The following is a 26,796-nucleotide window of genomic DNA, read 5'->3' as shown; positions in this document are numbered from 1 at the left end:
CACTGAAAAAAACATAGGTTTCACACCAGTTATAGTTAGCTGGAAACTTTACTCGCATAAAACCAATGAAATTCCCACGTTATAGTTAGTTGGACTCACTATAACTTGCGCGTGCAATGCACTGCTGATGACGTCACATATTACATCACTCATGACATGGTCAGTGACATCACTCATGACATCACTGATGACACCATCCTTGTTATACAGTGACAGACCTCCTTTCACTGTAATGTAACCCTTAAAACACATATTCAAAAAAAAAAAAATTCAAAAAAATGGAGATACCAATACCAGTTACAACAACCAATTCAATAATTCCACCATCTATATACACATCCACTCATTCACCACCAGTTCTATATAATCACTCATACGTATACTCACTCATCATATGTAGTGATACACCTATACATCCTGTTACACACCGACAGTCATCCAAAAGATACTCTCACACATACTCACACATGCAAATAAACTATTGAACATCCATTTATTTGCATATACAGCTATACACACACTGCCACCTTACTTCTAAGAAACCTTACACATACTTACTCTCTTAAACAATCACTTATAGAAACACATACTTATTTAAACAGGAACTCTTACAATCCCTTACTCTCACATATACTCACTTATATACATCAATATTCACATATACTAGATTAAAACATATGTAGTTACTGATAAAGACACTAGTGAGACAGTCATTCAGTCAGTAACACACACATATACACAGTCATCCACCCATACAGTCCTGCACATATGCTGTCTTCAAAACACATACAACCAGATAGTCAGTCACTCATGCATCTATGTTCTAAGTAATACCCCCACCAAACATATACACACTCATATTGATATTAAAAAAAACATCTAATAACCCATATACATACACATGTAGCTACTCACCAACCCATGCAGCCACTTATACACAAAGTGAAACACTAATCCTTATATTTAAATATTTAAACATTACTCACTAATATATGTATACACTAAGATACACTTAATAAGCCAGTGAACCAATCAATTTTTTTAAACCCTTATTTAAACATGTAATCTTCCATCAACTTTTACATATACACATATAAAACATATTTATTTTTCCAAAAGACTGATGTAATATGTGACGTCATCAGCAGTGCATTGCACGCGCAAGTTATAGTGAGTCCAACTAACTATAACGTGGGAATTTCATTGGTTTTATGCGAGTAAAATTTCCAGCTAACTATAACTGGTGTGAAACCTATGGTTTTTTCAGTGAATATATATATATATATATATATATATATATATATATATATATATATATATATATATTACCTACGGCAGTCGCCAGTAGGTAGTTATAGTTAAAACCTAGTTTCCATAGGAAATCCGCAACATTCTATTTGCAATAACTTTGGCGCCGGTGGACGAATCTTCGCGAATTTCTCCAAAAAAATGGCCTGCTCCGCTCTGCTCTTCCCTGAAAGTTTGGGGGTGATTCGTGATGCGGGGTCCGAGAAAAAAAGGGGGTTCCAAACGTGTTTTCCCCATGCAATTTCCCATAGGACCTTTAGCCGGGGCTACAGCCCGAACGGCTGAAAGGAATTACACCAAACTTGGCAAAAAGGTAGAGTTCTGTTCACAGATCACGCTTTTTGTTAAATGGTGTAAATCCGTTCCGTAGTAAAAAATGTGCATATATATTTTCTTTTTTACATGGGGATTCCAACTCTGCATACTTAGGCTCAATTAAAACAAAATAATAAAGACGCATGGAGGCCTGTAGGTCCTCGGAGTTTCCTGGCTGCGGTCGGAGTAGATCCCCAGGTAGAGAGAGCATGGAAGATCCGGAGCCGCAGCAGAGGAGCGCGATGGACATCAACCAAGTGGGCGTCAAGGAGCTGGAGGGGGCGCTGAGGGGTATCGGCAGGAGGAGAGCCCGGGGCATTGTGAGGAAGAGAGAGGACCTGAAGGGGTTCAACTCCTTAGAAGATCTCCTGCATGTGAAGTGGATTACCACCCGCATTCTGGAAATTAATAGTGACCACCTGACATGCCGGAAGAGGCAGTGCAGTGGTGATACTGGCAGGGGTAGCTGCTCGCACAACAACACACAGCCAAGGCCATCCAGTGCAGGAGATGCTGTGAATGGCAACGTGTCTCAGAAACATTCCAGAGGCGCGGGCAGAGAGGAGGAATAAGAGTCAGAGATTCACGCCGTTTGGGGGGAGGAAGAGGAGGATGAGTCGGAAGAGTCTGACCGCTGTGGCGTGCGAGGAGAGGATGAAGGGGAGGAAGAGAACGAATATGGAGAGGATGGCAGTGACGTCTACTTCTATTATATGATGGATGAGTGCTGGATTGATTATCTGGAGCGTACTGCGGAGGGGAACCTCATTCGTCATGTTCGGCCCAAGATGAAATGAACGTCTGAGAATGGTGTCGATGTGAGAACCCTATCTCCTGGAAAGAAGTTATGCAAAGGCTCAGAGTACATCAGTTTTAGGTCATTAGCACAATGCATAAACAGTGCCACAACGTTTTGGGACCTGTGAAATGCCAACCACCATGGGCATCAGCATCAACGAATCCCTTCCATCGGCCCTCCAGCAGAGCTGCAGGACTGGCTGCGAACCTTTCAAAAGTGGACCCGTCCCAAGAGATGGCTATCATTGGAGGAGCTCATCGATCGCTGTAAACCATCTCATATCAAGTATATGATGCAAGTCATCGAGCCACAGTTCCAACGTGATTTACAATGTTATGCAAATGCTGGCCCCTGAGGCCGAAACAATATGTAATTTGTACATTGTTATTAATTTGTAAATTATCCCGCATTAGGCATTTAGTACACTGGTTATTTTTGCCCACTAGGATCAAATAAGATGCTAGCTAGCCAAATCTCGATCAGTAGTGTATTTGATTATTGTTATATGTCTAAATATCCAGACAGTGTCACATGGTAGGCTATTTTTTATAAGTTTTTATTATGGCCCACTTGGGCGTATCAATCATATGTTTACTGAGAAGTGCACTGGTATGTTTAGGTATTTACTCATATCGGCTGTACCCACTTGGGTGGCATGTTTGTAAACGGTCTATATTGCCTATCTGACTGCTTTTCATGTGAACGGGGGCGTAGCTCAACCAGTACGTGCATCTTTTGCCATGGGTTTCAGCTACTGACAAGAGTTTGCGGCTCACCCCGAGACTTTTTTGATAAAATTTCACACTAATTCATTATTACTATTTTTTTTTGGCACAAATGAACTTAAGATGCCACACAACAAGGTGATCATATACCATACACTATTTATGTGTTTTCTTTATGTATTAGACGCCATTACAGTCAGCAAGCCGATGCTTTGTAAACATTGTATTTACTTTTTGTTTGCAGCACACATGTGTTTATTATTATATTTGCCCACATTTATAATGATGATGATATGAAAACAGGAGGCTCTCTAATGAATATGAAACTTAATGGCACTTGGTCTATGGCCAAGAATTTGAGACATTCCCACCGAATTTCATGTTCTTCCTGCATATGTTTCGCTATCGCATTGGATTTCATCTCTTTATCTCTTTACTACCCAAAGAGCTTGCCCTGTACGTACTGGTAAACAGTCATAATATCGATTCCAAAATATAGAATGGACATAATATCGAAGTAAAAATATAGAATGGACAAAATATCGAATGGGCACAATATAGTGGGTAAAAATATCGAATTTAAGGTAAGTAATATCGATTTTCAAAATATAGAAGTCAAAATATCGAAGTATACAATATAGGCATTAAATATATCGATTTTTAATAATATCAATTTTTTAAAAGTGTTTTGTATGTTAGTATATGTGTGAAAAGTGTATATTAATTTTTGTAATGTATGTTTAATGTATTTTAAGTAATGAATTTTATGTTATTTAATTTTTGCGTAATTTAATTCTGTAGCGGGTTGTGGGTTTATAGGGGAATAGGGTGGGAAGTAATTTAAATATATTAAATTAAATATTAATTTTTAGCAATTATTATTAATTTTTAATTAAATTTTGCTTTTTAGTTCTGTAGCGGGTTGTGGGATTATAGGGGAATAAGGTGGGAAGTAATTTAATTGTAATTAATTAAATATTTTTATTTATTTAATGGTATTCATTTGGAATTTATTGTTATTTTTTAATTGGTAATTAATTTTTATTAATTGTCAATTAATTTGTATTAATTGATTAATTGTTAACTATGTTAATTTTCTAAATTTATTTTCTGTAGCGGGTTGTGGGTTTATAGGGGAATAGGGTGGGAAGTAATTTAATTGTAATTAAGTAAATAATTTTTTTCATTAATTGGTATTGATTTTAAATTTATTGTTAATTAATTTTTAATTGGTAATTAATTTCTATTAATTGGCAATTAATTTGTATTAATTGGTAATTATTTTGTATTAATTAAATATTTGATAATTATGATAATTGTATTAATGTATTTTCTGTAGTGGGATGTGGGTTTATAGAGGAATAGGGTGGGAAGTAATGTAATTGTAATTAATTACATATTAAAAATACTTTTTGTGTATTGATAAGTAATTTACTGTTAATTTTTTATTGGTATTAATTTTTATTATTAATTAGTTTTTGTTATTGAAAATTAATTCATTGTTAAATAATTATGAATAGGTTATTCATTTTTAATAACGAATATGTAGTTGTATTTCTAATTAATTATTACATAATATTAAATTGGTTATTAATTTCAATTAATGTTTTATTGGTATTGATATTTAATTTATTTTTAATAATATATTAAATCATTACTTTCCCTACTGTTAAACTCACTGGAGTGGGAATTGTAATTTTCACCCTCCCGCTATCCAATGCTTTCCCTACTGTTGCACTCTCTGGAGTGGGAATAGTGGGGCATATTATCAAGGGGGTTTATCTCCGCTTTTTGGCTTTAAAAGCCAAGAAAGCGGAGATAAAATTATCTCCCTATTACCAAGCTGTCGCTAACACCAGTTAGTGACAGCTAATAGGAGATAGCGACCATCTTGGGCCCCGCTTTGCATGTCAGTGATATTTATCACTAATGACATGCAAAGTGGGCGTGCCAAGATGTTAGCGACTGGAAACAGTCACTAACATCGCTATCTCCTATTACCAACTTTTGGAGATATTCGCGCTAAGCGCGAATATCTCCAAAAGCTAACACCTGCCCTGAGCAGTTCTTCACCATGTTATCCAATGGGAGGTGGATAACATGGCTAAGAGCATTTGCTCGATAATGCATGAATACCGCTGACTTTTCAGCGATATTCATGCATTGCGGCCGTTTTTTATCGCATTTGCGATAAACCTTGCTAATAGCAAGGTTTATCTGCGATAAAAATCGCCGATGTGCGGCGATAATTTTTGTCTCTAAACAAGTTAGAGACAAAAATTATCGGTAGTTGTTGGTAATATGCCCCAGTATTTTTTACCCCTACGCTATCCAACGCTTTCCCTACTGTTGCACTCTCTGGAGTGGGAATAGTAATTTTTACCCCTACGCTATCCAAAGCTTTCCCTACTGTTGCATTATCTGGAGTGGAAATAGTAATTTTCACACTCCCGCTATCCAACGCTTTCCCTACTGTTGCACTCTCTGGAGTGGGAATAGTATTTTTTACCCCTACGCTATCCAACGCTTTCCCTACTGTTGCACTCTCTGGAGTGGGAATAGTAATTTTTACCCCTACGCTATCCAATGCTTTCCCTACTGTTGTACTCTCTGGAGTGGAAATAGTAATTTTTACCCTTCCAATATCCAACGCTTTCCCTACTGTTGCACTCTCTGGAGTGGGAATAGTAATTTTTACCCCTACTCTATCCAACGCTTTCCCTACTATTGCACGCTCTGGAGTTGGAATAGTAATTTTTACCCTCCCGCTATCCAACGCTTTCCCTACTGTTGCACTCTCTGGAGTGGGAATAGTAATTTTTACCCCTATGCTATCCAACGCTTTCCCTACTGTTGCACTCACTGGAGTGGGAATAGTATTTTTTACCCTCCCGCTATCCAACGCTTTCCCTACTGTTGCACTCTCTGGAGTGGGAATAGTAATTTTTACCCTTACGCTATCCAACGCTTTCCCTACTGTTGCACTCATTGGAGTGGGAATAGTATTTTTTACCCCTACGCTATCCAACGCTTTCCCTACTGTTGCACTCACTGGAGTGGGAATAGTATTTTTTACCCCTACGCTATCCAACGCTTTCCCTATTGTTGCACTCACTGGAGTGGTAATATTAAATGTTACCCTCCTGTTATCCTACGGTAAAATATTGTACATTTTTTATTAATAACTTAAATTAATTATATCTTAATTTTAAGGTTATTTGAGTATTTTTAAGTATGTTTTAGGTAATTATATTTATTATTTCATTAATTTTAAATTACTTTTAAGACATTTAAAAAAATTCGATATTTTGACTGACTATATTTTTTACAGACTATATTTTGGATTCGATATTTTTGTACTTACCTGTTTGTAGATAGGAATTCGATATTTTGGCATTCTATATTTTGGTGACTATATTTTGGTAAGTCTATATTTTGTCATTCTATATTATGTCAGTGATCCGTACGTACTATCCTTCTTAGAGCCCCGGGACCTTCTGCGAGCCGCTCAGACCTGCCGCTACTGGAGGATCCTGGCCTAGGACAATTTGCTATGGCGGGAAAAATGCAGAGATGAAGGATTTGATGAGCCCCTCAACCTGAGACGCCGGAGGATGCTGACATCTGGTTTCATATACAGTCCATGGAAATGTGGTTTCATGAGGCAGCACAAGATAGATATGAACTGGCGAAGCGGGGACATCAGATCCCCTAAGGTGCTAAAGGGACATGATGATCACGTCATAACTTGTCTTCAGTTCTGTGGAACCGGATAGTTAGCAGGTCTGATGACAACACGCTAAAGGTGTGGTCTGCTATCACAGGAGAGTGTGTTCAGACATTGGTGGGGCACACAGGCGGCGTCTGGTCCGCTCAGATGAGAGATAATATAGTGATTAATGGCTCCACAGACAGGACGCTGAAGGTCTGGAACGCAGACTCTGGCGAGTGCATCTACACCCTGTACGGGCATATATCCACAGTGCGCTGTATGCACCTCCACGCAAGCAGGGTTGTTAGCGGCTCAAGTGATGCCACCCTGCGGCTCTGGGACATTGAGACTGGACAGTGTCTGCATGTAATTATGGGGGATTTCGTAGAAAAAAAAATGGGTTGAGGTGGTAAGGTCTACTTATGTTTATTGATTCAATAAACATAAGTAGACCTACACAAAGTGAGACACTGATACAGATATTTACATATTTAAACTTTACTCGCTAATACATGTATTCACTAAGATACACTTAATCAATCAGTTATCCAATCAATTTTACAAAAACAGAATCATCCATTTAGACACTTATATACCCATTTATTCTTCCATCGACCTTTAGATATACATATATAAAAAATATTTTTTTTTATAAAGATACACATTCACTGGATGATGTCATCAGTGATGTCATCAGTGATGTCATTTGAGATGTCATCAGTGATGTCATGAGTGATGTCACTGACCATGTCATGAGTGATGTCATATGTGACATCATCTGCAGTGCATTGCGGGCGCGCAAGTTATAGTTAACTATAACAGGGGAATTTCAATGGTTTTGTATGAGTGAAATGTCCTGCTAACTATAAAGTGTGTGAAACCTATGGTTTTTCAGTAAATTTCTAAGGTTTTTTAAATGCTAATTTTTAACTATAACGTGTGTGAAACCTATGTTTTTTTTCAGTGAATATATATGTATAGCTATAAAATTGAGGTATCAACATTTTATAATATATTTCTATTTTTATATTGTATATAAAATGCATATTTATTTATATATATATATATATATTTTTTTCATATCATATGAGGGAAAGAGTTTTTTATATATATATTTTTATATGTTGCGGATACACTCATGAAAATCAATGGAGCTATACAAATAAGCGACCATAAATGCAAATTAGGATATGTTCTGTGTCAATATATCAAATATATCGGTGCACCATGTTTTATTTACTATTTTCTATGACTGAGCATTTATGCTGTTAGGTTGTTTCGATATGAAATACAACTATATTGGGTAAATTGGTTCAAGAGCTAAAAACTACAAAACCCAGCATACATTTGTATATAGTATTTTTTCTATGTTTAACACTTAGATGAGGTGAAAGCATCACACCAAAAATGTATAAAAATAAAAAGCGGACCATCTGTTTGTCACATTGAGAAAGAATACGGAGGTATTCGAAACGCGTCTGGCAACATTTGAAAAATAAAAGACCTGCTGATCCACGAAAATTGGAGTCTGTAATTCGTTCCTTTGGTTTTGTCCCGGCTGGGCTCTGCAGAGGGGATACGGAGATATCGCTATATAAATTGCGAAATATCGGGTTGATTTCGCCTACAGACCCCCTGTCCAGGAAGTGGCTGCTGCAATCAACCCCTTTCTTGTTCGACTTCCGTTAAGGAAACCACTGCGGCGGCCCCTGAGTGAAAGAGCGCGGAGACCAGGCTGCTGTAAGCGCGGCAACTCTAGCGAGGTCGGAGGACCAGCGGGAGCAAAGCACGAACAGCGGTGAGTGTCCAAGCGCGAATGAGACTCGGTGGGCAGGTGTGGGCAGGCAAAACGGCTCTGACATTTGAGCACGGGTCGTGTGATATTTAACAACACGGAAACAAAAAAGCATAACAGACAACATGTCAGAAGATGAAGTTCGCGCTAGAGAGGCAGCTGCGGAGGACATTTATAGTAAGCTGCCGGTTGTGGAAAAGAGGGGAGCAGTAGCAAGTACTACTAACACTGTACGGGTGGACGACTCAGCCAGGACTCTCTTAAGAAAGCTGGAAAGACAAATGAGAGCTGAAGTGACAAAATGGTGGGAGAGAAAATCCCTAAGAAATTATGCAGAAGCTGGGCGAGTCCCACGGGGGCTAAGAATTTTATTGGCTCCTAACTATGAGAATCCAGATCCACAAATGTTGAGAAAATGGGGTACATTGAATCTAGAGGCGTCAATGAATCTAGTCCATCTACTAATTGAATATGCAGAATCTGACAGACTGAAATTACTGGATGAAATTAAAGAGACAAATGAGGAACTGGCAACATTGGAACCAAACGACTATATTGCAAAAACACGCAAGGAGATTAAAGATAGGTTGCTGAAACAAGAAGAGAAAATCAAACAGCGCAAAGTATATAAATTCGCCCGTGACCTGGCAGACTATGAACAAGGCAGAATCTATACATTTGCTAAAAAATTCGATGTGGCAAAAAAACTGAAAGCAGATTCAAAAAAGACCACGGGGCATGAACTGAGTGAACAAGCAACTTGCTCAAATCAACTAGCCCCAGACACCAATGATGTTGTAAGCGAACAAAGTGATAATAGTTCAGTCTATAGTGTCAGTGGAACTAATAGCACGGATGATGAGGATACTACTCCCAGAACCCTAAACCTCGGTGAAGAAATTGATTTTTTAATCGAGGACAGATTAAAAACACTGAGGCCACGGAAACAACAACAGTCACAGCCACTGGTGACACAAAAACCAGAAATGCTAAAAGGAGGGAAAGGCGCAACAAAACCAAAAGGAAGAGGGAAAAGAAATTATTGGCGCAATCAACAGCAACCAACATAATAGACAAAACAATCATCAATATGACATGTTTAACATTGGATGACAGGGAAGAACAAATCTTAAAATTGGGGTTGTCATACTGTCCTCCAAGAAATTTCAATTTTGCACAGACCCGTATAGATATCTTCAGTTATATCAGAAAATTAAAACTGCTTAAATTTTACAAAATCAAAAGTGGACTAGCTAAAAAATCAACTACGGAACAATCAACCTTTGACATTAGACTAATGGCCACTGATGTTGAAGGAATAATGCAATTGAAAGCAACATGTCCACCCAAGAACATTTACAAGCAGCTTCAATAGCTCAACTGGGGGCTGGTAAGAGCCCATTTAAGCCAAAATCAGTGTTTGTACCCATTATGCCCAAAGACGCAATCGATATTTTCCACGATAGAGTAACAGAAGATATAAAAAATCTACACTATCAAGTGAGTCATCACTCCAAAAAACTAAGTCAAAATCAACTGGAATACAATCGATTAATGACTAAATTAGGTAACAACACTGAGATTATCATAAAAGCTTCGGACAAAGGCGGCAATATAGTACTGTGGCCCAAGCAAGACTATATAAGAGAAGCCAATCGACAACTGTCAGATACCCTGTGTTATGTGGAAACAACCAACAAAGAATACACAAGGGCTTTGGAAACTTTGCGGAAACATCTACTTCAATGCAAGAGAGATAGTATGATCTCTAAAGAGGAATATACTTTTCTATACAATGATTCACCTGTTTTGCCATCTATGTATTTTCTCCCCAAAACGCATAAGGAGAGAACCCCAGTCCCAGGACACCCAATAATATCGGCGATTGAAAGTGCAAGTGAGCACCTATCACAATACATTGATTTCTTCTTACAAGATTTGGTCAGGGATTTACCTTCCTATGTTAAGGATACGGGTGATTTTTTAACAAAAATCAGTAACATCAAATGGGAAGACAATATGAGAATGTTAACATTAAACATTTCGGGCCCGATTCACAGAACTAACTTAAGACAAAATCCTAAACTTACTACTTTTGGTATTCACAGAAGTTAGGATTTTGTCTTAAGTTTGTCTTAAGACAGACTTAAGACAGACTTAAGTTAGGATTTTGTCTTAAGTCTGTCTTAAGTCTGTCTTAAGACAAACTTAAGACAAAATCCTAACTTCTGTGAATACCAAAAGTAGTAAGTTTAGGATTTTGTCTTAAGTTAGTTCTGTGAATCGGGCCCTGAATCCTTATACACTTGTATAGATCACCAAGTGGGACTTGATGCTATTAAACATTTCCTGTCTTCAAGACCAATCGAATATTACGAACATAACAAAGTAATTATGAGAAGTATTGACTGGTGCCTAAACAATAACTTTTTTGCATTTTCTAAAAAAATATACAGACAGTGTAGGGGCGTGGCAATGGGGTCTTGCTTCTCCCCCAGCTATGCCTGTTTAGTGGTTGGCTGGTGGGAGGAGCAGATACTGAGGAAAGAATTGTCGTCAAAATATGGTAACAATATAACCATTTGGTTACGTTATATAGACGATGTCTTTTTGCTGTGGAGAGGGGACAATGAAAGTGCAAATGCTTTTTTACAAGATATCAATGTGAACAAAATGAATCTGAATTTTACTTCAAACATGAGTTGTACTGAGGTTGAATTTTTGGACACAAAGGTTTATGTAGAAAATGGTGAATTACAAACAACATTGCATAGAAAACCTACAGCAGGTAACTCGATGTTACATGCATCTAGTGCCCACCCTAGACACCTAATTGATAGCATTCCCTACGGTGAGCTTCTTAGAATAAAACGCATATGCAGTGATGAGAAACAACAAACTATATGTATGCAAGAGGCTGTGGAGAGATTCCGTAGAAGAGGCTACACGGCAAAAACTCTACAAAGGGCTTTGGACAAAGCCAATAGTAGATCTAGGGCATCATTACTACCAAAAATAGAAGAAAATGCCTTGCAAGAAAATGAGGATACCTCTAAGACACCTAGGCTGATACTGACCTACAATAACCAGCACCGTCAAATTCGCTCAATAATCAATCAAAATTGGGCGATAGTGCAAACAGATGCAGTCATAACATCAGAATTGCCTCAAAAACCCACAATAACCTTTCGGAGAGGCATTTCGATGAGAAATAAAATAGCCAAAAGCATCCCAGACCTGGGTACCAAGAAGAAGAGCACTCTTTGGTTACCAGAAAAACAAGGTTTTTTTAAATGTTCTTCCTGCCGGGCATGTAAATTTGGTATAACTACCAAAAAATACACTACACCCTTCAGCCCGAGGGAATTTAAAATTCAGGGATGCTATGACTGCAAGACGGAATATGCAGTTTATATTCTGATGTGTACCTGCGGGCTTAGATATGTGGGTAGCACCAAGCAGCAGGTACACGTCAGAATTTTGCAACATCTCCGTGCTATCGTGAACAACGACAGCACGTATCCTGTTGCAAGACATTTTAAGGCAGTCCACCAAAACAACTTGGCAGATTTAAAATATTTTGTCATCGGAGCAGTAAATGAGAATCCGTGAGGTGGTAACAGAGAAAAAAGCCTTAGACAGCTGGAATCTAAATTTATTGTAGAATTAGATAGTAGACAGCCCAATGGTTTGAATAATACAGAGGACTTACATCATTTCCTCTCAGACAATATCCATATTTTTTGAGGTTAGGACATGTCTGTTAAAGTCTCTCTCAAACCCTTAGGTTTTTGAAAACAAGTCCAAAAACTGTACTGTGGCCCTAGTATCGTTTCCACACTTTTCTCTAAAAAATACTTTTTCAACTTTGGTTTTAGTCTTTCACGTTATAAGCATAAATTATTTTTATCTTATAAATTTTAAAAAATCTCACGAAGTTTGTAAATATCATGTCTTCCTTTTTCCTCTTTAAAAGGAAACATCACCATTATGGAATGGGACATATCACTGTAATTTTTGCACTTTAACCGAAAAAATACTCTGATGCTGCTATAAACATTATATGCACTTTATTTGTGGGTTTGCACATGAGCTCTATTTTGCACAACTCTCCATGTTGCCTAGATCAACATTGATAAAGGGTAAAGGTGCTGTGACTTTTCAGAAAATCGCGTTAAAATCAAAAACGCCTTTACAATCAAATAAATGAAAAAAGTTCCCAAAATGCATCACACATAGGCACAAATTAATTCCTCATTTTAATCCTATGGTGTGTTGGATTGGCGTAGTTCTACTCGGATTGTAAAGGCGTTTTTGATTTTAACGCGATTTTCTGAAAAGTCACAGCACCTTTACCCTGTCCCTCACAATCTCCACACACCCTTTCCCCTCCTCACAGAGAGCACCATGTATGTAATGATTATACAATTACATTGAAAAACTCTGTTGCATATGATTGATAATATTGCAAAACAGTGAAAGAATAACCTTGCAGAAATAAATGCTATTGAAGGTTTTAAATATCACCTTGTTGTTCTCAAAATTTAATCGCAATCATTGAAGAGTTTGTGGTGTATGTCTGTCCAAAAACAAATTTAAGTAAGTCTTGGTAATAGAGATACCAGAACTCGGACCCATTCTTTTTGCAAATGAATTATATGGACACAATCATCATTATGATATACTGTATAAACATTGTCCTTTCATTTGAGATGAAGAAATTATCCTTTTCTTTTGAAAACTTGGCAACATACATTAGGACTACATATCCCACAATGCCTCCTAATTGGCACTAGTGGGAACCTTTATAAGAAAGAAACTGTTGTAGGACTCACATACCGTGAACAAGACAAGGTGGTGGTCAGCGGTGGCTATCTGTACAGAATAAATCTTTGAAATTATATATCTTGTCGGAGTGCGGTGTTTTCCTTGTTCGAGGAACCTTGGTGATATATATATAGGAATTGTTCAAGATTAGAAGACTTTGATGAGGCAGCCAATGAGTGTGTGAAGAGATTTAAGGCCAGGGGGTATGGAGAGTCTCTTCTGAAAAATACCTTGAGGAAAGTAAGGGCTATTCCTAGAGATTCCCTAATTACTACTAAACCTGCCATTGAGAAAGCTGATGATGGTAAAGGAAAGTTTAGGCTTATAACCCCTTTTTCGGCTGGAGCTAATGATCTCAGATCAATGCTGCGTAAAAACTGGCATATTCTCAAAACTGATAGTACTATCAAAGACGACCTACCTATTCACCCACCTATAACTTTCAACAAAACCAGATCCTTAAGAGACTATCTGGTGACAAGCCATTTAGAGAAACCACTCCCCAAAAGTAACACCTTAAAATCTATGAGTGGTTTTTTCCCTTGTGGAAAATGTAAAGCGTGTGCTGGGAGCAAAAGAGTTCTCTCAGTGGAAAATCAAGATACGGGCAAGAAACTGCATATAAAACAGTTCATTACTTGCAGCACTCCCCTAGCAGTTTACTGTTTGGTTTGCCCCTGCGGCCTCCGCTACGTAGGGAGCACTATCAATATGCTAAAGTTGCGGATCTTAGAACATCTAAGAGCTATTGATATGGCCGACCAAACATACCCGGTCGCCCGGCATTTCGCCGAAAAACACAACAGGGACCGCAACCAGCTCCAATACTTTGGCCTTGATACCATTAAAAACAAAGCTAGAGGGGGTGATCGCCTGCGACGTCTACGCAGGCTTAAGTCGCGCTACATCATAGATCTTTCCACTAAGTGGCCAAAAGGGATGAATAGTAGGGAAGAAATGGTCTTTCACTTAGGCAAATAGCAACACTGCTGTCTCTATATCTAAGTGTACTCTGTTTTCGCTGAAGTTTTGTGGATCACTGTATATATCACTGTATATATCATTGTGTGTGTATATATTATATGTGTCTGTACAGTCACATGGGAGGTTAATTAAGATGAATCGATAAACTGCCTCTCCATGACACATATATCCAACTAATGCAGAGAATCAGTTCTACTCTATACACTTACATTGTTCGAAATAAGTGGTACTTTAATAGGTTCAAAGGGCTCTTTGATTCCTATGTTACATGTTAAATTAACATTAACTAGATTATAACTCACTACTGGCACATCTTCAAGGTCACACAAGGGAGAGGTGTGGCGCCGCGGCCAGGGCGACTGACGCTGGAATCTGGGGATCAGGGTTCGATCCCCGGCTCTGGCGGCAGGTTAGCCCAGCACCATGTGACTCTGGGCAATAGCTCGCTTAATCTTCCCGACGGCCCCCAGCGCCTAGAGACCCTTACGGGTGATTGTGCGCTTTACAAATGTGGACTTTACTTGGTACCTCACACTCTCTGCACTATGTATGATATGTTCACGTTTAATTTCTTAGTGTATATAATTCTGTACAATAGGTTGTATATAGAGTCACCTCTCTTTATTTTAGAGGACTATTGCCGATCCACGGCTATATTAAATAGTGTACAACAAGCCACTTGAAATGTACAAGATACCTCCCATCTGTGCATATTCACCTATCCATAGGTATGAGTACGTTGAGAATTCTTACTATGAGTATCTCAATAATGTGTGTATATTTTACCATTACAAGATGGCGCTTGTTGGGAGAGCTGTAGTCCTCTGTCGATGTCGACTGAGAGGTGTAACCCTTGTACTGTGTCATCATTATTAATTGTACCGGTTATAAGTGTGTAAACACACACACTGACGACGGCCAAGTGCTGAAACGCGTCTGTGGTGAGCTTGTAGTTGAATAAACTACTGTGTGATCAAAGGTACCCCCCGAGTGCTGTCATCTCTTTCTTGGTATCTCAGGATTGTGACGAGCGCAATATATATATATATATATATATATATATATATATATATATATTCACTGAAAAAACCATAGGTTATAGACCATATATAGTTAGGAATTAGCATTTAAAAAACCTTATTTTACTCACACAAAACCATTGAAATTCCATATATAGTTAGTTGTACTAACTATATATCGCGCACCCGCAATCCACTGCTGATCATGTCACATATTACATCATTCATGACATGGTCAGTGACATCACTGATGACATCACTGATGACATCTCAAATGACATCACTGATGACATCACTGATGACATCTCAAATGACATCACTGATGACATCACTGATGACAACATCCAGTGACTGTATGTTTCTGTAAAGTTAAAATATGTCTTACATATTGAAGAATGAGTGGATGTATAAGTGTCTGGATGAAGGATTTAGTAGGTGCATGACTGACTGTATGAGTGAGTGAATAAATGTGTGTCACTGAGTGCATGGGTTAGTGACTAAACTGTCTTAATTTGTGCATCATTATGTCTGTTGTTCTGTAAACTGCTGCATGTGTTGATCAGTAGCTATATGAGTAACTATATGGGTTATTGATTAGTTGCCCAAGTATTTGTATGGGAGACTGAGTGTGTGTGTGTGGGTGGCTGGGAGGTGTATGACTCTGTGCATAGATGTGTGAGCAGTTGATTCACTAGATGTATGGGTTCAAAAGTGCATGTAGAAACACCTGTATGGGCGGTTGATTGAGTGCATTGGTGAGTGAATGGATATCTCAGTGCTACATGTCAAAGTAAGTACATATGTAAAACACAGTACATGTGACAGTTGACATATATAAATAACTGTGCATAAGAGCCAGTGAATGTGTGAGTGGCTGTATGGATCATTGTGAACTTGTATCAGGCATTGTAAAAGAGAGTAAATATGTGTTAGTATATGTTTAAATAAGTAAGGTGTGTATAACTGTATAGTTGAGGAAATGGAGGTGTGATTGATTCTTTGCATGACTGACTAGGTGTGTGAGTAACTCCATGGATGAGTGACAGTCTGTGAGTGTCTGTTTACACTGAGTATATCTAAAGTTATATTAGAGTCTGAAGAGGTTCATCGTATTATCACATGAATGATGTCATCAGTGATGTGATCAGTAATGTCAAATGAGATGTCATCAGTGATGTCATCATTGATGTCATTTGAGATGTCATCAGTGATGTCATCAGTGATGTCATTTGAGATGTCATCAGTGATGTCATCAGTGATGTCACTGACCATGTCATGAATGATGTAATATGTGACATGATCAGCAGTGGATTGCGGGTGCGCGACTAACTATATATGGAATTTCAATGGTTTTGTGTGAGTAAAATAAGGTTTTTTAAATGCTAATTCCTAACTATATATGGTCTATAACCTATGGTTTTTTCAGTGAATTTTCAAGGTTTTGTAAATGCTAATTCCTAACTATATATGGTCTATAACCTATGGTTTTTTCAGTGAATTTCATTGGTTTTTTAAAAGCTAATATCTGTAGCTGTAAAATGTATTCTTCTTTAAATCCCAAAATATATTTTATATGTTTATTAATAATTTTTTTTTTAATATTTTTTTTTGTTTGCTCCCGGTTCGCGAACCGGGAAGCTTCCCGTTAGCTCATCTTGATGCCGCGACCCAGTCCGCGAACCGGTAAACGTTCCGTTTGCGCAACTGGCGCGTTAGAAATCAACATCGTGACGCGTCGCGGAAGCGCGACGTATCACGTTGTCGCGTAATGCTTCTTATGACGCGCCGCGTTAGCGCACCCGGAAGTGCTCCGGTACGCGAACTGAGACGCGAAGCGCAGCTCCCCGGAAGCGATCCGCGGCTCGTCGCGAAAGCGCGACGTATCGCGTTGCCGAGTAATGCGTCTTATGACGCGCCGCGTTAGCGCACCCGGAAGTGCTCCGGAGCGCGAACCGACGCGCGAAGCGCAGCGACCCGGAAGCGATCCGGGGCGCGTTCCGCAGCGCGTAACTTAAGCGTAAGAGGTCATGTGACTTGTTAATAAAACTTTTCATTGGTTCATTTCACTTTTGGTTTCATAATGATGTAAGGCTAGGTCAGGTGACCTAAAAATAACACTTTTCATTGGTTTAGAACTATTGTTTTTCCCAAATGATGAAAAACCCTCCTTCTTTCCTCACTCTGACTTTCATCTTTGTGAGAGGAAGACCTTTTTGGATAGTTGAGCAATGGCTTCATTAGTTGCTTCAGCTGGTGCACCCCCACCACCACCTCCACCTCCTCATGGGAAGAGAGGACCACCTCCCCAGTTCATCAGCAACACAGAGGAGGAAGAGGATGAACTAGAGGAAGAGGAGACAGAAGGACCAAAGTTCTTACAAGAGGTGCCCCGGGTTTCCCATCGGAAAGCCAGTTTTATTTGGCAGTTGTTTTCAATCCCTCGAGGGCAGAAGAAAGTAAATGCTAGGTATGTCACCTGCCTCATTTGTAAAGACCAGTTATCTAGAGGCACTGATAAAAAGTATAGCTTCGGTAACTATACCATGCATCGTCACATGAGCAGGTGGCATCCATTGAACTACAGCCAAGCAGAGATGCGTGACCTGCAGGATAACCCAACAACAACTCCTGTGGCCAGGTCAACATCACAGATATCGTTGGCAGGAGCAGAGGCACGGGAAACCGTGCCAAACATTCAGGAGAACTTTGTTCATATCAAATTTACCTGCTTGTATTGCGGTGCATTGCTGTCATGTGGTAACATGAGCATTAACTTAATCAACCTAGCTTATAAAAATCACAATTGCCCTAACCGCCCCAGACAGTAATTTTTTTTTTTGCTCCTGTTGAGCCCTTTTCAATGCCTGTTTTTTGTTGTTTCCCCTCCATCAAAAACAAAAAAAAACATAAAACTGTTCAAAAAATACAAAAAATGTTCAGAAAAATAAAAAAATATATAAAACAACAAAAACATTAAAAAAAAAGTTCTTTTCAGAACTACCTCCCCTTTCAAAAAAAATATTGCTAGAATGTTTAGCACTCTGGCAAGCTCTATTTCTTTTAGTTCGCTTCCCCGTTCGCTTCCCGGTTCGCGAACCGGGAGCGAACCAAAAAAATAAAAAATAAAAATAAAAGAAGAGTAAGTATAAGGGAAGTAAACAGAGAGTAATGTTAAAAGAAAGACAGCTATAGGGAGTAAACCAGAGATACTGTTTAATAAATCTATTTACCGAAGAAAAGATGGAAGAGGGTATAATTGTGAAAAACAAAATAGATAAGGAAGTGAAAGAAAAAAAAGAGAGTAGAACAATAACAAAGAAGAGTTTCTTGGAGAATGTGAGTGAATGTTCAAAATAAGATTAAAACATGTGGAATAACAGAGAGAAAAAACAGAAAACAGAAAAGAAAAAATAACAGAAAAAGATTAATTGAAACAGCAAAGAAATGTAAATAACATAGAGCCATATCATCAACATAGGCAATAAAAGTTTTGCAGCTTTTATCGGCAGAAATGTGTCGCTAAAGCTGCTTTTGCGGCGGAAAACTGCCGCAAAAACCACTTTTGCAACAGTTTTCTGCCAATAAAAACAGCAATAATTGTATTGGCTGTGTTCATAATATGCCCCTCAGTGTGCTTCAACTACACAGAAAAAGCATAATGAACAAGTAGTGAAAGAGTGATCAGTCAAAGACACTAAGAGTAATAGAGACGGAGTGAGTGAACAAGAGTGAGGAACTATGAGAAGAGAGGGACTGAGAAAAAGAGTGGAAGCAGTAGAGTAAGTAGGTAATAGAGAAAGGAATGAGGGAAGTAGCAAAGGCAGGAAACTGAGGGTTAAAGAAATGAAGCTGTCGAACTACTAGTAGGTGAATGTGATAGAAATGTAACGAAAAGAGTACAAAACATTTACCTTATAATTGTCGTTAACTTACTCACTTTTTGTTTTTATACTTTCAATCTGTGAAAGAGAGAACAAACATTTGAAAAATATTAAAACATGTATTTAAAAATTAGAAAAGACAAGGGAAAAGATTGAAGGACAAACAGTTTTTCAACAACTTTGACACTTACAGAAGCTTCTGCTTCTCCAGGCCCCCTATACAGTCCTAAAGATATACATTTTAAACTAACAGTATCTTGATGCAGATGAAGTGAGGCCTATCTTAAAACATGGTGCATCTTTTGCACTGCTGTTGTCTCACAAAAGTGTCGCAAGACACTAACATTTTAAATGATTGTTTCAGGATGCCAATAAGATGTGTCCTATCCAGAGGTTTGTTTGAGGTGAGGCCTACTCAGGGTTCCAAATGAAATTTCGAGTTGTTGAAGAGAACAGAGGACATAATACATGTGAAGGCCTACCAATGAAGTAAGTCATGTCCACTTCACTCTTGAAGAAAGGCCAGACCTCTTCTGTGTCCGTGGACAGACCTAAACTTCATCTGCACAATGTCATTCGTAAACTTAGGAAACACAGGTGATGTAATTGAAAAATGTGGAGTTTCTTTTCCTCATTTCACAATCACATCCCCTGTGTTGCCTTTGGTTAGGTATCTCATAGTGCAGATGGAGTCTAGCATATCAAAGAGTACATAGAAGTTGAGCAGTATATACAACAATTTTGACATTTACAGAAGACTTAGCTTCTTATCTTGTTGGAGATGAAGTCAGGCCTGTCTTGCAACATGGTGCATCTTTTGCATCACTGCTGCATCGGTTTCATGTGGCATGGGTTTTTTACAGCATGACACATCTGCCTAGATGCATCAATTTGTAATTTTGTCGCCTCATAGCAAATCTTTTGCACCGCCGCTGCATCACAAAAGTGACGCACAGTGGCGCAAAAGAGGCATACACCTATCATAAATCTGTCCCTAACATTTGAAATGATTGATTCAGGATGACGATAAGGTGTGGCCTCTCCAGAGGTTTGTTTAAGGTGAGGCCTACTCAGGATTGCATATCAAATTTATGCGTGTTGAAGAATACAGAGGAGATAATACATGTGAAGGCCTACCAATGAAGTAAGTCATGTCCACTTCACTCTTGAACAAAGGCCAGACCTCTTCTGTGTCCGTGGACAGACCTAAACTTCATCTGCACAATGTCATTCGTAAACCTAGGAAACACAGGTGATGTAATTGAAAAATGTGGAGTTTCTTTTCCTCATTTCACAATCACATCACCTGTGTTGCCTTTGCTTAGGTATCTCATAGTGCAGATGTAGTGCAGCATATTAAACAGTACCCAGAAGTGCAGCACTGCATGCAACAACTTTGACACTTACAAAAGCTTCAGCTTCTGCATGCCACCTACACAGTGCTAATTATATACATTTTAAACTGATGGTATCTTGCTGGAGATGAACTGAAACCTATCTTGCAACATGGTGCATCTTTTACACAAAAGTGACCCACAATGGAGCAAAAGAGGCGCACGGCCACCATAAATCTGACCCTAACATTTTAAATGATTGTTTCAAGATGCCAATAAGGTGTAACCTATCCACAGATTTGTTTCACGTAAGTCCTACTCAGGGTTGCAGATGGAATTTAGGTTTGTTGAAGAATACAGAGGAGATAATACATGTGGAGGCCTACCAACGAAGTGAGTCATGTCCACTGCACTCTTGAACAAATGTCAGACCTCCTCTGTCTCCAGGAACAGGCCTAAACCTCATCTACACAATGTGATGTGTAATGTTAGGAAACACAGGTAATATAATTGAAAAACGTGCAATTTTTTCTGCTCATTCCACAATCATATCACCTGTGTTTCCTTTGCTTAGGTATCTCATTGTGGAAATGTAGTCTATCATATGAAAGACTACGTAGAATATGAGCACTGTATGCAACAACTTTGACACTTACAGAAGCCTCTCCTTCTCCATGCCTCCTACACAGTTCTAAATGTACATCATAAATGCAAACAGTACAGAATTAATTATAAATGTTAAATGGTTTATTTTTGCTGTTCTCAGAATGTATCAAATTTCACTAAAAACAGTGACTTGAAGGTATTCATCATATAACAGCGGGGAAAAAAAAACACAATCAAAATGATTGTGTTTAAAAAACCCATACAACATAACAAATCAGAATTCAGAACTCCTTAAAGTTAACTTACTTTCCATGACGTCGAAGGATGTCCTATGAACAGCTTACACTCTGTTGTGCTGTTATTACTTTCAGACCGCCACTTTCTGAAAGAAAACCTCCATCGTTTTGAAAAACATGTTACATACAATAAATGACTTCTTGCTCTCTACCACACGTTTCCACAAGGCCAAATCATGTCAGAGCCATTTATAACTCTTAGAATTCTTGTAAGCCAATCCCGTCATGTTGTATTTCCGCAACTTTCACAATTAAAATGTTGAAGATCATTTTCACAATCCTGGACTAGTAATATCTTCCCCTTCTTGCTCAGTCATGTTCTACATTTCCTATGACACTGATACTGCTTACTATGAAGCAGACTTACACTATCTCTATGACTACTACAATTATTTAATTCTCTACATCACTTTTAATCACAAAGCTATATAAAACAGTAGACAGCATTGCAGACTTACATTCCCTCTACTCCATGTTTTGATTGGCTGCTTCAATTTGCTTATAAAAAGAAACAGTTTTTCTGAATTCATTCAAAGTGCAGTTATTTCTCCATGACGTCCAGTGTTATGGTAAGAAGTTATGTCTCTGTACTACACTTATCCTCAAGGCCAAATCGTGTAGGAGCCATTAGAACTTCTTGAAATTCCTCAGAGCACAACCCGAGATTCTTTCCCTAAAATTTTGGTTTTAAAAACACCAGGTAAGAGTTTTTAAGGTCATACGGCAATTTTTTTTTGAAAATTAAAACAGAATCATTGCAGAATGACCAGCCATTTCTAGACTTTAAATAAGCTGTGTAATATCCTGATGTTATTGAAGGACCGTCATGATATATAATTGCTGCAGTTACAAAAGTCCTTCCTGATATTGACAACTGTGAAGCCACAAAATTTTTAATTAAAGTTGTCAATTTTGTTCCATCAGGCCTACATCGTTGGAACATTAAAATAACATACTGGCCATATGTTTGTATAAATAATGTGGACATCATTTCAGATTTACATTGGCTACACTCCATGTTGTGATCAGCTGCTTTTACTAGTTTATTAAAAGAGACTGATTTACTGTCTGGCAAAGTTAAATATATAAATCTTTCTGAGTCTACACTAGTAATACTTGATACCCTACAGTTCTCGCAGTCATGCTGCCATTGATAAGAAAGCCCAAACAGGTGATCTACATCTACACCTTCAGCATGCAATACATCAAGCATATACATTAAAAACTCCTGACAATCTTGCTGAATATTTTGAGAGAATTGTGTTTGGCCTGAACATCTGTCTAACAGATTTCAAATTTCAGACACACTTTCTATTTTTGTTCTATCAGTGCTACATTTCTCTAACACAGAATTTAACAAACTGCAAAATCTTTGATCAGAATTGACCACAATCTCTTCTTTTACATTTTCTAGAGAAAACAAAACATTAACCACGCATAGCAGTTGACACCAGAACTGTTTTCAAATTGAAAACCAACAACATCTTCAACAGAATCCTTTTTGTTTCTGCTTATAATTTCAGGTTCATCGACTTTTCGTCTTTTTGCTACAACCTCCCCAGTATTGGTCACATTTCTTCGTTTCCGGCCTACCACACGTTTCTCAAACAAAGGATATTGAGGCAAATGTGGCCCATACTCTCTTCTTAACCTATTGTATTCCTTAACACAATCTAGATCCGCACAAATGTTTGTGACATCACACTCAATCAAGTACAATCCCGATAAAGTTCTAACTCGTGACAATGCCACATATGCCATACCCTCCTTGAACACAGAACTGCCAATATTCACCAATGCACTGTCTACACTTAAACCTTGCGATTTATGGATTGTCACCGCATATGCCAAGCAAACAGGAAACTGCTTACGGCGAACATATAAGTCTTTTACAAGCAAAAATCTAGCAGAACAACGACCAATTAGCTGTACTTCCTCAATGCCATCAAATTTAATTTTTAAAAATTCAATTCCATCTCTATTTCTGTATTTTACAAAATCAACAACATTACCCATTGATCCATTTACCAGACCTCTTTCAACATGTAAATTCCTTCTTAAAATTATACGGCAGTTCAAGCACACATTCAGAGTCTTTTCAAAACCTGAAGTTTTAGATATTGTCTTCTCTAATGAATCCAATTTTGTTTTCAAATTCTCAGACAAAATAATTGTTGATCCCATATGCTCTACTCTGTCAATAGCTTCCAGTTTCACAATCTCTTGCTTTTCTAAATGCAACATTTTGTTGTTGAATTTGGCACATTCTGCAAGAGTTGGCATCAAACATATTCCAGATTTCTTCTCAGTAATTTTCTGAAAAATATTCTCAGGCACAACATCTTGTTCTGGATATAAATTTGACAGTAATTGTGCATGTAAAGCTTCTTTCCCATGCTCGGTCACTTTTCCAATTCTAACATCTTGTAGAATAGTCTTGTAAACTTCATCCTTCGCCTGACGCATATTTTCCTGCAGTTCAGCATAATTGAAGTTTAACCATATATTGACGTTGCCAATGCTCCCTAGGCACTTCCTGGTATCTTCATGCGTGAGCATTTTGAACACAGGTTGCCCTTTCACTGGTGTCAGCTGCAGAAGATCTCCGAAAACAATGATGTGTTTGCCACCAAATAACACATCATACTCTGTTTTGAGAACTTCTTGCATTCTCAAATGCACAAAGGCAAGCATAACATTGGAAACCATGCTTACTTCGTCAATGATAAGAAGTTTCATTTTCCTCAAGATTCTTGAAACTTCACAACAAGCATCTCCAGATAGCTTGTGATATTGTAATTTGTTGTCATGCTCCACTGGCAGCATCAGTAAATGATGTAAAGTAATCCCTTTAATGTTATGTGCTGCCAGTCCAGTTGGAGCGGTGACAACACAAGACAGCGATGACTCAGTCCTTTCCTGCAAATAACATAAAATTGCTTTAATAAGGAAACTTTTTCCAGTTCCCGCTTCTCCACTCACGTACAGTCGGAGAGGCTTCAACGACGTACATGAGCACTCTTTCTTCTCATGACTTAATCCATGATCAATTTGCATGGTAACTTCGTCATATATTTTCCTCTGCTCAACGTTGAGTTGTCTTTCCAACTCTTCTAAGTTAACCGCATCCTCCTGAGCATGTGCCATGGCTCTTTCCACTTCATTCATAGCAGTGGCAGCTTCATTTTCGATAACAGCTCCTCCTAGTGGATCCTGACTCAATGAAGCAGAACTCTGACTGTCCTGAGAACTGTCTCTGGCAATCTCGGCTGCAATCGTTGCTTCCTGCTCAATTTCCACATTCAACATTTCTACATATTTGGGAAAAGCAGGACATTCTATGGTCTCCTTGGCAGCATTGAAAGAGTCTTCGTAACAGAGGAAATCTCCAAGCAGTTCCTCTTCTGCACGCCAAGGCTTGAAAAGTTGCAAAAGTGCTAAATAGAAAAACTCCTTTTTTTCAGGAGATTCGCCACTCAATTTTCGATGGTTTACCAAGTGGCATTTTCTTTGCTTGACCAGACATCCCTCACTTCCTATTACAGCATACACTCCTTTCTCAGTATCTTCTTTGATGTTCCTCTTGAATATGTAATTTTGAAGAACCTCATACAGACAAACATTCTCGAGGTGACTGCTTCGATTTGGATAATATGTATCCAACATGTTGGTCTTCAAAATGTCGGTACTGTTTGGCTCCTTTGCCGCCAAATACTCAATTTCCCGCACAGGTTTCAGAACTCGATTACGCGTTGCAGCAAGACCAAGACTCGCCCAAACGATACTCCTGGATTTGGCATAGAGACTTGCTGAAGACAACCGGTCAGAACATTCGTAATCTCCGATTTCTCGATGCGACAACATCTTCAGACTGAAACTGTACAACTTCTTACTGAGGCTCTTTTCATGGGAAATGTCCTCCCACATATCCTTCAATTCTGTCTTCTCTTTTTTGGTGATGTAAGATGTCACATACCGAGCCACAGCCATACAGTTATCAGCCACAAACTGTATATCCATGTTAGCATTCCACATGGACAAAATCACCGGGTTGTAGTCGTTGATGTACTTGGACTCTTCGTTCCTCTTCAAATTGTATGTGTTTTAGGTGATTTCTTCATCACATTATGTCGCAGCGAAGACATCAAACTGTTTACTCTTCCTTTAGAAATCACCGGTCGTAGAAAGCCGAAACGACATTTGGTGTAGAACTTGTCCTTGTTTCGGAATTTACGACGACAGTACTTTCCACATCGATGGCTTTGGAAACGTAGAACTTTTTCTCTTAGGCTTTTCTTCTCCTTTGCGTTTGGAACACACGTAGAATACTGTTGTATGAAACTCATCACTGAGTCTTCTGGATCCGTTCCAAATTTAGGTGCATCCTTGATCCACAGCAGCATATGTATATGAGGAGCACCTCTTGCTTGGTACTCCTTTCTCCAGAAGAAATCCAACACCTCTCCAAGAGGTGGATTCTTCTTATTCATGATGAAAGACATCATAGCTTCAAATCTATGATTGAAGTACCTACATACATTGACTGGATCCAAAGAGCACAGTTCTCCGGGTGTCTTGAATTCGATATTTTCAATGTTTCCATTTGCCTCTCGTAGAAATTCAAGTAAGTCTTCCCAGCCATACTCGGCACAGCTCAGAGTGAGGAACCATGTGGGAGTTCCTAAGTTCCTCAGCATACATTTTAAATCACCATGACGACGGTACCAGTACTCATTAGTACCACGCTGACACGCCATGAGATTAATCAGGTGACAATCCAAAATCCTGTCTTGGACATTGACTTTATCCATAAAGTCACTTGCCGAGATGTTTTGCATCTGTATACCACTTTTCAAGATGTGGTTCACTGCATATGACAGTCCAGACAGATCACTTTCAAACAGGAGATGAAACAAATAGGGAATGCATTGTCGAAACCTAGCATCTTCTGCATACAATCGTAAAGTCCGGTATTCAGAAGCAGGAATCTGATGAGGTCGCTCATCATATCTTCCTCCTTGACCTGTTGGAAATAGCTGTGGGAAACACCGAGCTTCCAAACTTTCCTCCCAAACACTAATGGGACTCCCTTTGGCTTGTTTCATTTGAAACAACTCAATAGCATTCCCCATGACTTCCTTGGAATGCAAAGGATGAACACTATAATGTTCATATATTTCTTCACTTTTAGAGGG

At 38.5% G+C, this 26,796-nt stretch overlaps 1 pseudogene; it reads left to right on the top strand.

Moving 5' to 3' along the window:
* Positions 1-1,766: 1,766 nt before the first annotated feature.
* Positions 1,767-7,264, top strand: LOC144784220 (uncharacterized; annotated as a pseudogene).
* The last annotated feature ends 19,532 nt before the right edge of the window (positions 7,265-26,796 follow it).

The sequence above is a fragment of the Lissotriton helveticus genome, chromosome 10 (assembly GCF_964261635.1).
Source record: "Lissotriton helveticus chromosome 10, aLisHel1.1, whole genome shotgun sequence".
NCBI lineage: Eukaryota > Metazoa > Chordata > Amphibia > Caudata > Salamandridae > Lissotriton > Lissotriton helveticus.
This window is presented reverse-complemented; position numbering and strand designations above follow the sequence as displayed.